The sequence below is a fragment of the Taudactylus pleione genome, unplaced genomic scaffold (genome assembly GCF_031769625.1).
Source record: "Taudactylus pleione unplaced genomic scaffold, aTauple2 ptg000783l, whole genome shotgun sequence".
NCBI classification, from domain to species: Eukaryota; Metazoa; Chordata; class Amphibia; order Anura; family Myobatrachidae; genus Taudactylus; species Taudactylus pleione.
The window spans coordinates 1,106,259-1,118,853 of NW_028285185.1; positions in this window are offsets into that span (position 1 = coordinate 1,106,259).

The window sequence follows — 12,595 nt, forward strand, 5'->3', positions numbered from 1 at the left end:
CATCACGGCAGCCCAGAATACACTGCATTGTGCTGGGTTGCACTGGGAGACTGCTCACAGCTGCTAAGTAGCAACCGCAGCAGTCTCCTATGCTTGTGGGGTAAGTGATCACACTGATCGTGCCCCACATTGGCTATGCGCCGGCAGAGGGGGCTCACAGCATCCCCCTCCCCAGCACGCAGTTCTGCAAAATTATATAATTTTCCCCCTAGGGGGGGAGAGGCCATGTCTACTGTGATTAGGCCACGCCCCCTTCACCTGGGCCCAGCGTGGCTCTTGGTGCCCCTGCACACACCGCTAAAGAAGGTCCTGTGCATACTGATGATGCAGCCACTTAACCAACAATAAGAACTATACCACATGCACTAGTAATCTCTGATCCTTCTGTATCCCAAAGCAGCACTCTCAAGATTTTTGTATCTTAAATACCATTGTTCCCCCAGTTTCCACAGTTTTGTACCACAAGCACATTCCCCAGGCCTTCTAGCTTGTTTTAAAGGGAGTGTGGGCATATAGCTTTCAGTAAACGTTGATCCTGGCATTTTAGAATCACAGTGGTTTTAAATATGAAACATAAAGGAATAATAAGCTGATAAACATTAGGTTCCTGTGTCTAAAATAGAATGCACCAATGTGACACTACCTTTTATAAAGGATTCTGGCTTAGACATATTTGGCAAACAAAAAGAGCATCCTGTGATTTAATGCACAACATAATTATGTGTTTGCAAATTACAAATATGATTTTATCTTTTATGCATGTCCTTTTGTCAATAAAATCACATATCACATATACACAGAGAGTAGAATAATACACCACTGAGGGGCCTATTCATAAACCGTAAATTAACGTTTTTAAGGACATTTTCCTTAAATAATGTTATTTTAGTATTCATGAAGTGTCTTAACGCAGTTAAGTTCCCCAGCATTAATTTCCACACTCCCCATACATTAGTACATTAGTATGGGGATGTGGAAATTATGGTATTTATCAAATTCCGAAAATTATGTATTTTCGGAATTTGATGGAGTTACTATCTGCCACTGTGTGGTGGCGAATAGCAGGTGAAACTTACCTGCTTACAGCTGGACAGGTCCCCCGACGTCTCCCTCCGGCACTCTGGTGCGTCCTCTGGCTCCGGAGGCTGGTCGGACATTGTGTTCTCCCAGCAGAACACAATAAAGATTAGAAAATTATTATTTTTTTTTCTAATCTGTACTGTGGTCTGCTGGGAGCCCAGCAGGACAGAGCTGGAGGCTGCTGAGCGGACAGGTAAGTGCAGGACGGGGAAGTAGTGAGCGGAGGGAGGAGTGGGTTTGTGGGGGGCACACAAACTTACCGCCGCTGTGGTTTACGAAAGCGCATGCACAGCACTGTTTCCAGCTGCAATAAGTTAGTGTAGAGAGGGAAAAGTATCTATTTCCCGAAAAGCTGTAATCGCAAAAATGACAGCTTTTCGGAATAGATAGTTATGGAGATGAGGAATGATGAATTCCTCTGGTAATTAGGTAGAACTCCATGCGAGTTCTAAACCTAATTACCTCCATTGATTTTTATGGTATGATGAATCATACCCTGAGTCATAGAGAGACAGTTACAGAATAAGTAACTCTATAGCACTTAAAGAAATGTTACAACTCTACCATTATATTTTATGAATGTTGAATGGCAGAAATAAAGATACTTCCTTCTCTGGAAACTTTTTTATTTTTTTGCTAAACATAATTTAATTAAACACATTGTGTAATTTAACATAAACTGGTGGTCCCACATAAGATACTTGGCAACAAAGACGCTAAAATGGCAAAACCAGTGTAAGGTTAGAATTTGAATTGCTCCAAACTTTAAAAATGAGCTGGATCATCATTTATTTTAAAGTATATAAATAAATGTTGATTGCATGAAACACAAATTAGGTAGGTGTGCTATGATATGTCAACAGTCATGATGTTGAGATTTATCATGTTGACATGGTCATAGTGTTGACATTGACCATGTTGATATTCATTCTGTAGACAGTGATGAAATGTCAACATGTTAAAATGACAACACATCATTCCTGGTAGCCCAGTGGTGACTTACCTGCATCTGACAGTGGCGCCTTCCAGGTCCCAGAAAAACATGTAACTATGATTTCCGGGTTAGAGTTGTGTTCCTCTAGCATTCCAGTAATTAATTCTCCCCTATCCATAACTTTAATCCTTTCTACTAACCTTAACACTCCAACCTCTAGTGCCTAACCCTAACCCAGGTTGTTATCAAAATTTGGAATGTCAACATTGTGATTGTCGAACTTTTTCACTGAATCCTGATTAGATATATAAAATGTATGTAGAAGTGAAATGAGTGGGGTCAGCAGACAATGCTTGTGTGTGTTGTTTGGAGGTTTGTTTTGCTTGTGCATGTTGTAATGTAAGCTTATTTTTTATGTATGCAGTGAAACAAAGTTAGGAGGCCAAAAACTATTAATTAAGAATTTCAGTGCAGAATTTCTATGATCCACATGTGCAGAGCCATATGTTAGTAAAAAGGGAGCCTATGTGTAGATTTACTAAAATTTCTAAAAAATGAAAAGTGGAGGAGTTTTCCACAGCAACCAATCACATTAGCTATTTGTCATCTAGCATATTAAAGAAAGTGACAGGTATGATCAGATTGGTTACTGTGGAAAACACCTCCCCTTTTCCTTTAGGTTTTAGTAAATCTACTCCAAAAGCAGAATTGTACATCTAGGTACAGTAGCTATTCATTTCAGAACCTCATTAATAGATTTACATACCTGTGACTCCAATTTTGTCCACCCAGGCAGTGCTGCCCTATGTCATTCCCAACCAGGAAGTAGAACATGGAGTTCTATGACAAAGAATTATGGGTCCCATGATAATTTTTGATCCTGGTCCACCCTCTCTCCAAGATAGGTGGTATTTGCAAGAATATAGTCAGCCAGTGAAGTACAGTAGGTGTACAAAAATGTATATAATAAAAACATGAATTACTTATGAAATTAGTACATATGGACATACAGATAACAAATATATATATTTATTTGTTATGTCTGAACACTATGTAAAAGGTATACAAATTGTTATGCACTTCATATGAAAAATTAGTAATACATGTTACAGTAGATGTCCATAATAAGATCACCAAAGGGTTACTGATAATGAACCCACAACAAATGAGTAACAAGTGCTGAAAAGCTAAATGCCCACCCCTCCAGTTGACAGATCTTTTATTGCCCCCACCACAGTTCTCTCACTGTCCCCTCCAGTTCATAGATCTCTCATTGCCCTCTCAATTCAATAGATCTTTCATTGCCTTCTCTACAGCTATGAATTTTCCCTCCAAATCCAAAATCTTTCAATGTCCTGTCCACAGCTCTCACTGACACCTCTAGTCCATAGATCTTTCATTGCCTGCACCACAGCTCTCTGCCTGATCTAGTCCACAGAGATGTCCCTTCCCTTGCCCATCCAGCCCATCATTCAGCCAGTGTCTTAATAAATTTAGAAAAGGTGTTCATAAAAGATATATCACAGTTTTTTTGGAGAGTCAAAAGTAATGGAAGTAGTCGCTAAAGTTTGGCAATGAACTTATTAAAACAAACTAAGCATTTGAAGGAAAATATTTTTTTTATCAATCTTATTTAGCTGGCTCAGATGGGAAAAAATTAGCATTTGAGTCTGTTAACTTTAGACAATTAGGTAAAAAAAATGAGTGTGTGTTTGCATGGAGGTGGGGGCTATGTTTATTTAGTACTCAGTGAAATAAAAAAATGAAAACTAAATATGTATGTTTACTCCAATATTTAATTACTAATAAAAAGTCACAAGGGATATATGCAGTTGAGAGGAAATAATGCTCAAGAGATTAATTAAATATGTATATAAAGCACTGTACATATCAACCACCTTCCACCAGGCATATAAATACGGTAATTCAGATTGATAATTATATTAATGACAAAATATTTAAGTACACAACAAAATATTATGATCTGTGTAAATACAGCAATTCCTATTATAAAACAGAAAGTAATGCTATTATGTGCAATTAAATGCATTATTAACAAAGCTGAGTTGCTAACTAACAGATATTCTTAAAGGATAGGCAAAGTGATTATATTTAATTAATTAATTTAAATGTTGGCATGGAAAGACTGCACGTGACTTTGAAGCTATTGGACTGTGTTTTATTCCGGACTGCACGGAACTTACTGTACACCATTCACGGTTATGACACAATTTCAATTAGAACAGAGAAGTACAGGACTGTGGAGGTAAGTAATGTGGACTCTGCCAGTTTATCTAGAATATTACCATATAATTCTTGTTGGAAATAGAAACATTTTTTTCTTTACTATAACAAATGTACTAAACTTTATTGTTAAAAAAGTGTAATTTGTTTGGTAGGTAAATATATACCACTTAAATTCAATAATTAGTTTTATTTCGAAGGAACATTTGCAGAATTATTCCCAAACCTCAGGACCTGTTATGAATTCTGAGGCAGAAAGCTATGTTGTATATAAATTCTAATTCAAAATGTACACTTTGGGGTAGCTGCTATACAGTATTCTTTTTACTCAATATCTGATCATGGTAACAATGAAAAAACAATAAATAATTTAATTCCAAATTGTTATTTTTATCATATGTATTATTATTATTATTATTATTATTTTTATAATTTAGTTATTTGTAAAGTGCCACAGAAACATAAGAGCTAGAGTAAATACATGCCGACATAAAAAGCAAGTGTAGGGTGGGCCCTGCTCATAATCTAATAGGAGCGAGTGTCGTGATTGGTACATATATGAGTATGTCCTTGTGTGGATAGTTAGGATGGGAGTAGGATGAGCTCTAAATTAAGAATGGGTTTTGGTATTCGAAATTTTACTTAAATTTTAGTTATTTTCTCTATGTCATTTAAATAAAGAAAGTTTTGTCTGCAAAATATTTTAAAATAGCATCTAATGATAAATTCAAGTTATTTGTATGTTATCTTTAGAAAAAAGGATGCTTACTGCTTAGTGTTGCCTCCTCCTCTTTAATCCTTTAATATCTAGATATACTTTTTACTGCATTTATAGGTGTGTTTTACCTGCTGAAGTCACATACCTATTTCACAGATGAACAGTGCAGCAGATCACACTGCTTTTCTAAAACCATAAGCAGAATTTTTAGAACCCCAAATAGGATCTATATTGTCAGCTAGAAAGTAATGTAAGCCACCTGGCCTGCTTTCATGCATTTAATAAGTTCTACTTAGAGGTAGCCGGATGCAACTCTCTCATCCTCACCTAGCCCATGCCAGGTTCAAATAAAGCATTTTAAAATATATTTTAAAATGTCTGCCACCCTCTCGTCTGTACTTGTGCCATGCTATACCACACTTGCTATAAAAGATAACTAAAAACAAACTTGAGAATGTAAGCTCGCAGCCTTCACTCTGCTAAGTTCTGTCATGGACCTGCTTGTCACTCAGACTCAGCAACTCATCTGTAATGTTGGGTAGTGGTCTCAGGAGTAAAGAACAGGGAGAAGGCACTGTCTGATGATGAGGTCAAGTTAATAGATATACTTGCAAGGTTATGAATTGAAAGATCTACAGTAAAAAGGTAGACAATGTCTAGATAGACACCATATGTTAGACAGGCAATAGGTCAACAGGGACAAAAGGTTGACACACTAAAAGTCGACATGTAAGAAGGTCGACATGTACAATTGGTCAACAGGGTCAAAAGGTCGACATGCATATGGTCGCAATGAAAATGGTTGACATGTTTTTTGTTGTTTTCTAACCCTAGTCTTCACCGTAACCCTCCTCTTGGTGCTTAACCCTAACCCTCCCTCCTGATGCCTAACCCTAACCGTTGGGGTAGGTGCCTGACCCTAACTGTCCCTTCTAGTGCCTAACCCTAACCCTCCCTCCTGGAGCCTAACCCTAACCTTTGGGGTAAGTGCCTAGCCCTAACCCTAAAAAAGCAAAAAAAATAATGTGTCATCCATTTTCATGTCAACCATTTGCACGTCAATCTTCTTCCACGTCGACCGTAAGTGTGTCGACCTTTTGTCCCTGTCAACCTTTTATCCCTGTTGACCTATTGCCTGTCTAGCATCTGGTATTTATCAAGACATTGTCTACCTTTTTACTGTAGATCTTTAGAACGGAGACCACTTGCAAGGTATTAAGAGCAAAGCAATATGAAAATGTTTAATTATAACTCATTATTGAGGCCTGCCTGACATAAATTGAATACAATGTAATAACATATCTGCTGGTTATTGTTAAAAAAGTAACTGGAGAGCTGACATAATTAATATATTAAGAAAATATTAAGAAAATTCTGGGTCCCAATGAAAATGTGTCAGTCTGATGCACAGCTAACACCCAACATCCAATACAGGCCTGTAATGAAGAAAATTAAAGTTCAACACTTTCTTCCTAACTTTCCGTATCTGATTCCTAAGTTATTTGGGTCTCATGGTCAGAGCCCAAATCTTTCTGAAAACACTGGTGCTGATGCTACAAGCATTTAGAAGTCTGATTGCATAATAAATCTCATATCAGAGCCTACAATGTGAGGGGCAGCGGATAAGAGGTTCTCTCCTCACTACTTAGCCCCCAACTTGTTTGTTATTTTACCTCATGGTCACCTAATTGATAGCAGGAAAGAGTTCTGGGTGACAGCAAGGATCCCTTTCCTGTCCTTCCTGTATTACTAGAATGGGTGCCTGGAGCCACTTGTGGCTACATTAAAAAGCACTGCATTGGGTGGCATTGGAAGTGATGTTTCAGGAAGCATAAGGTGGCAGAAAGCCCCTGGTTCTACCATAATGTGAGATTATAAAAATGGATATTACCTTTAAACACCCATTACATTCTTAGGCATTATTTACAATCATTTGTTTATGCATTTAATGTGCAGAGTTGTGACTTGCCAGCAGGTAGCAACGTCTAGAATATATCAATAAGAAGACTTGCAGAGATATAATAACTGAAGCAAAAAAATTATTTATGTCACCTGTTGTTGACCTACAGAACAAAAGGTTTCCAGAGTTAATTATAGTAAGTAGCAAATACGTTGTCTATTGTTTGTTGATTAATAATTGTTTATGGGAGCCTATTTGTTTGCCTAAGCATCCCCTGTGCATATACAGCACAGTAAAAGTGTTATTTTTTTTAAATGATAGTTTAAAAATTATTATGAGATACTTCAGCTTCCAAATATGAAACCGCAAACATGTACAGTATGTAGGTTTTTGTCTCAGTATAGAGAATTATCAGGTTCATTTTAGATTTAGAAGTGTTAAACTCTTTCAGTTGATGTCAGCCGACATTTATACACAGGATAACATTAACACTTGTCTTAAATGAAGACTTGAAGGCTTATTTGTAGGGATAAAGGGGTCAGCTTTTTTATATATATAAGAGGAAAGTTATAGAATGACTTTATACACAGTGTACCATCTGCCCACATAAGGCTTAAATGGGGGCTGACTGCCAGCTCATAGCATGTAATACACAAAAGCCAACATGGGGCCAACTGCCAGCCCACCAGCAAAATCAAAAGCCTAAATGAAGGCCAGCTGTCAGCCCATCACCCAACTGAAATCCTACATGGGAGCCACCCTCAGGATAACACACAAGAAGCCCACCTGGACCAGTGGCGCTGCTGAGCCCAATACCATAAAATCAGACTAACCCTTGTATTGGCAGTGAGAGCACCTCAAGATTTAAAACAAGACAGCCACTGCTACTATTCTTTCCCATAACAATAAAGCTGACAAATAACAAGAGTGGATGGGAACGTCTGTAGAAGAAATAGATCTCACAGCCCTAAAAACAATAGTATAAAACACCAAACTATGCCCCCAACATACTTAACACACCCTGATAGGCCAGAGTAGCCAACATGCCATAACTAAGACACATCCTACCAACAATTTAATGCCTGCTGCTAAATGTATGCTAATCCATCATGAAACATTAATTCCGACAGGCATATTCAATTCCTTCTGTCTCCTTCTCCTAACATAATATCATTATGGAGTATAGAATGAGCAATGATAGCAAAACTCCAGCCTGCAGAGCCGTGTAGTTGGAGTAAGGTCACAGGTAGATAGGACTATGGAGCAAGTAGAAATGTTATGGAAAAACTATAGAGAGAGTGTATTATTAGCCTGGTATATGTTATTGTAAAATAATTTTTTTAAATCTTAATAATAAATATATTAACCATCAGTCTACAGCCCAAATCTCGCATTGCCTAATGCTTTAAAGACCAGTGTGATCTGTATAGACACCTAACTGATATGTTGAGACGTAACATTATAGAGTCACCCATGGCCCAGAACTCCTATCTGATATTGTGCATTGATGGGGTCTAAATAAACCACCCCTGCATGGAGGAGTGTTGTGCCCGGATGCACTTATACAGTAGCAGGATATGTCTGAGTGATTTGTCCTTCCTGACACTCCTTTGAAAGGTTTGAAGACAATGAAATGTGCCACTACCCATAACCACATAAAGCCAATAGGGTTGATATGATCTTGTTGGCTGTCAACTAAGTTCCTGTAGCTACACAATTCCCTCTGGAACTGGGTGAATAATTGGGGACTGTTTTATCACCCTATACAGTAGAGATGAGTGTTTTGGATTTTCTGAAAATGAACACACCCAAACTGTGGGGTTCCCGAGTCCACAAAAGTCCCAGTTTAAGCCACGTATCCACTTGCTGATTAAAATGAGCGATTGAATCATAATGACATCTTTATCATTCAATTGCTCGTTAATCGTGCATGAATCAGGCATGAAAATGTCAAACGACCAGCGATGCGCGCTCCTGCTGGTCATTTTCATCATAAATCATCGTCCAAACATGCAGGTCAATCTGCCAATAACGACCGATTGGGCATGTTTGGGGATGAGGGAGGGTGCCTGCTTTGAACAACATATCGTGCAGTGTGGGCACCTACAGGATGAGGAACGACTGAACGATTACGATGTCATAATCGTTCAAAGGTTCCTCAGTCGGCAAGTGGATATGCACCTTTAGATCTCTTTTGAACCAAGGGCCTGATTCAGAGCCAGACGCTATTTGCGGACGCTCGGTCATAAAAAGGGGCTGGCTATTTAAATTAAGCGCTCGCTCTTTGCGGTCTGTTGACGCCTCTATGTCTGAACGAGCGAACAAAACATGCGCTCACTATTTAGGAAAACACGCCCCCTGGCCGCTCGCATCCTACGTCACCTCTGCTATTTATTTGATTAATCGAGTACATCGATAGGCGTATGAACTGCTCGCAGTGCTTGTGGTAGGATTTTCCTACCGCAATTATGCAAGCAGTTCAGGCTAAAAGACAACCAAGTGATGTGGTCAATGACGCTGCTTTGTTAATTATGCACACCCTTAAAACGCCCGTTTTGACCGTTTGGCACGCCTGCATTCGGATCTCCACTCCTCGTTTTCAAGCACCTTCCCCTGTTACCACCCACAAACGCCTCATTCTGTCACTCAAATTAGTAGGCATTCGCTATTTTGCGAGCACACGATTTTTGACCACACTGACTGGTTCGCGCATGCGTACTAAAACCCATACGCATGCGCAGATGTGCGAATATCGCTCGGAGCGAACGAGTGGGCGCTTACGAGCGGCTCTGAATCAGGCCCCAAGTCCCAGCTTGGGTCATCCCACAAGTTCGATCTTGGATCTAGAAAACAGATCTTGCGTGTTTTAGATAGTATGTAAGACCCTCCCACATGATTTCAGGTGCCAAAATGTTTCAAATTTGACTGGAAATGGCTGGAAATGTTACTGATGTTAATACTATAGGAACAAAAGCAGGTCCAAGTGACATGACCTTAGAAAACCAAAACTGAACCAAAACACTTGAGGATCGCTCTTGCCAAAACCAAAACATTTAATGATGGTTTTACCAAAAACAAAATACGGGGATCCACACACATCTCATCTATACAGTGACTATCCAATGGATCAATGATTAGGTAGATAAATGACAAAAATATAGTGCTGCTCATTTTAGACAGGACTAGGACTCACCAGTCACAGGTAAATTTAAAAAAGTGTCCATTGGAACTGTGGGCCTGATTCAGGCCCGCTCGCTAGGAAGTGTTCGCATGCAGCCAGCCGATCTTTGCATTCTGCGCATGCGTATGTATCTCAATGCGCATGCGTGAACCAGTGCGAGCGATCGGGAAGCGTATGCTCGCTGCACATAGACAACACGGCAGATTGAGTGACAAGAGAAGCCGTTTGTGGGTGGTGACAGGGGCTGGCCATTAGAAACTGGGGAGTGGAGGTGCGCATGCAGGCGTACCTGAGCGTCTCAATGCCGTTTCAGAGGTGTGCATAATTAAGAGGCAGCGTCATAGTACACGTCACTTGATTGCATTTCACACTGAAGCACTAGCAGTGCTTGCGGCAGGGTATGGTCAGCCACAAGTGTTGCGATTGGTACCCGATGTACAGATGGTTGCATACACTTCCTGGAGATGACGTGCGCAAGTGGGCGTCTTAAGACAAGCTGGTGGGCATCTGCATACACAGAGCGATCGCACGCCAAGACATAGTGGGCATGCTAATGCCTTGCCATGCAATCGCCTGCCTTCCCAAATTTGAATACGCATCGTGCGAGCTAACGCATCTAGCGAGCGGGTCTGAATGAGGTCCCGTGTTTTGTCAGAAAATCTGGGAAGTAGATACAGACAGCAGAACACAATACTGTCAACTATAACAGCAGAATAACAATGGACATTCCACCACTCAGAACTTACACATTGCTTAGCCAGGTGCTTTGAAGAACAGGAATAGAAATGCTGGTATTATTTAGATGTTATATCAGTTTATCTTATGCCAAATACAAAGAATTTCAGAGCCAAATTTGCAAAGACAAATGTAGACTGGCATCAATAAATACCAGGTTATAGTTACAATTGCAAAACTGTCAAGGTGGGGTAGAACATACTTTCATTCTGAGAACATGGGTCAGGTAAGTTAGGTTAGGTATTGTTACAACTGAGGGAAACCAATACTTTAGGAATGCTGTAATTTAAGCATGGCTGACAGTACAACCAAATGTGTGAGGAAGCAGATATTTTTTAAAAACATCTCTTTATTGAAAACATTGCATGATACGTACGATAAAACACAACAATAAATAATGTAGAGAAAAGATATGCAACCAAACAGTACCATGTCATTGCCATATAGCAGAAAGTCCTTCTTAATATTTTATAAGAACAATAGGAATTAAATAGTCATAGTGTTTAGCCAGTAAGATACACAATTTAGTGAAACATACGTAACATTTCACACAAGACTATCACATAATTAGATGGAGAATAGACAGAAGGGAGGGAAGGGGGGAGGGAGGTGGGGTCCTGCCCAGATTATATTATGCAACATCACAGAAAGCCATAGACCAGTCTCCACCATGGGGACATAGCAGTGTAATAAGTTTAACAAAAGCAACCCTTTGTAGTCAGAAGAAGTAGGGGTAGTTCTAGAACATCAGGGGAATTATACTTGGATAATTTCCTATAAGCATACCAAGTTGTGTTATCAAAAACTCTCATAATATATGCCTGGACAGAGGGACACTTTATCTATATACCCAATTTTTAATAGAATTTAGAGACCCCGGGCCAAATGTAATAGGATGAGAGTTTAGTTTTTAAACTTAGCCAATGTAATAGAGTCAGAGAACATGCAAACTCATATGTTTTTCAGACTCAAAAAACTCTCACCCAGATGTTTTCCCATTTTAAAAAAACAACTCGACCAATGTAATAGTGAGCGTGTTTACTGCTAAACACATTTTCTAAACTCTCACCCTATTACATTTGCCCCCCCCCCCCCGTGTTCTATATCTGGAAAAATTGACAGTCTTTCAAAATAAAGAAGTTCCTAGCAGGGAGAATTGGACTTCAGATAGGGATGGAGCCACAGACTGGGTCAATTTCCTGAGGATGGTTTTCTTTGCCACAGTTAGTATAACTGTGAGGAGTGGGAAGAAAGTAGAGCAGGCTCATTCTTGGGTAAAGGGAACCCAGATATCAAAATTACAAAAGAGCATAGGAAAAAGAATAAACGTAATCTAGTAATAGCATTAATAAACATCAATATTTTGTTCCAAAAACATCTAATTTTCCTACAGTCCCAAAAACAATGCTGAAAATTCACTCCAGGTTGTTTACATTTGAGGCAGTAACCCATCTCATCAGGTACATAGTGACTCCGCTGTGAGGGAGAAATATAGCCCCTACTGATAAATTTCACATAAACCTACTGCAGCGCAAAACAAAATATATACAGTACTTTAGGGTATTGGTATAATATTTAAGAACAAATTCAGAGAGGAGTTTCCTGGGTTCAAGACACCCAGGCCACATTTGTTGAGATCCACAGATCTGAGGTAACAGTTGCAACTAAATCAATGTATAAATATCTGATTTTGTAGGGGTTGGTTTTAAGAAATGTAGCAATAGCTCCAACGTATCTGAATGGAGGGGGGGGGGTAGAGTGTGATTTGTCGTAGTAAATGATAATGCATAATGTCAAAGCTGT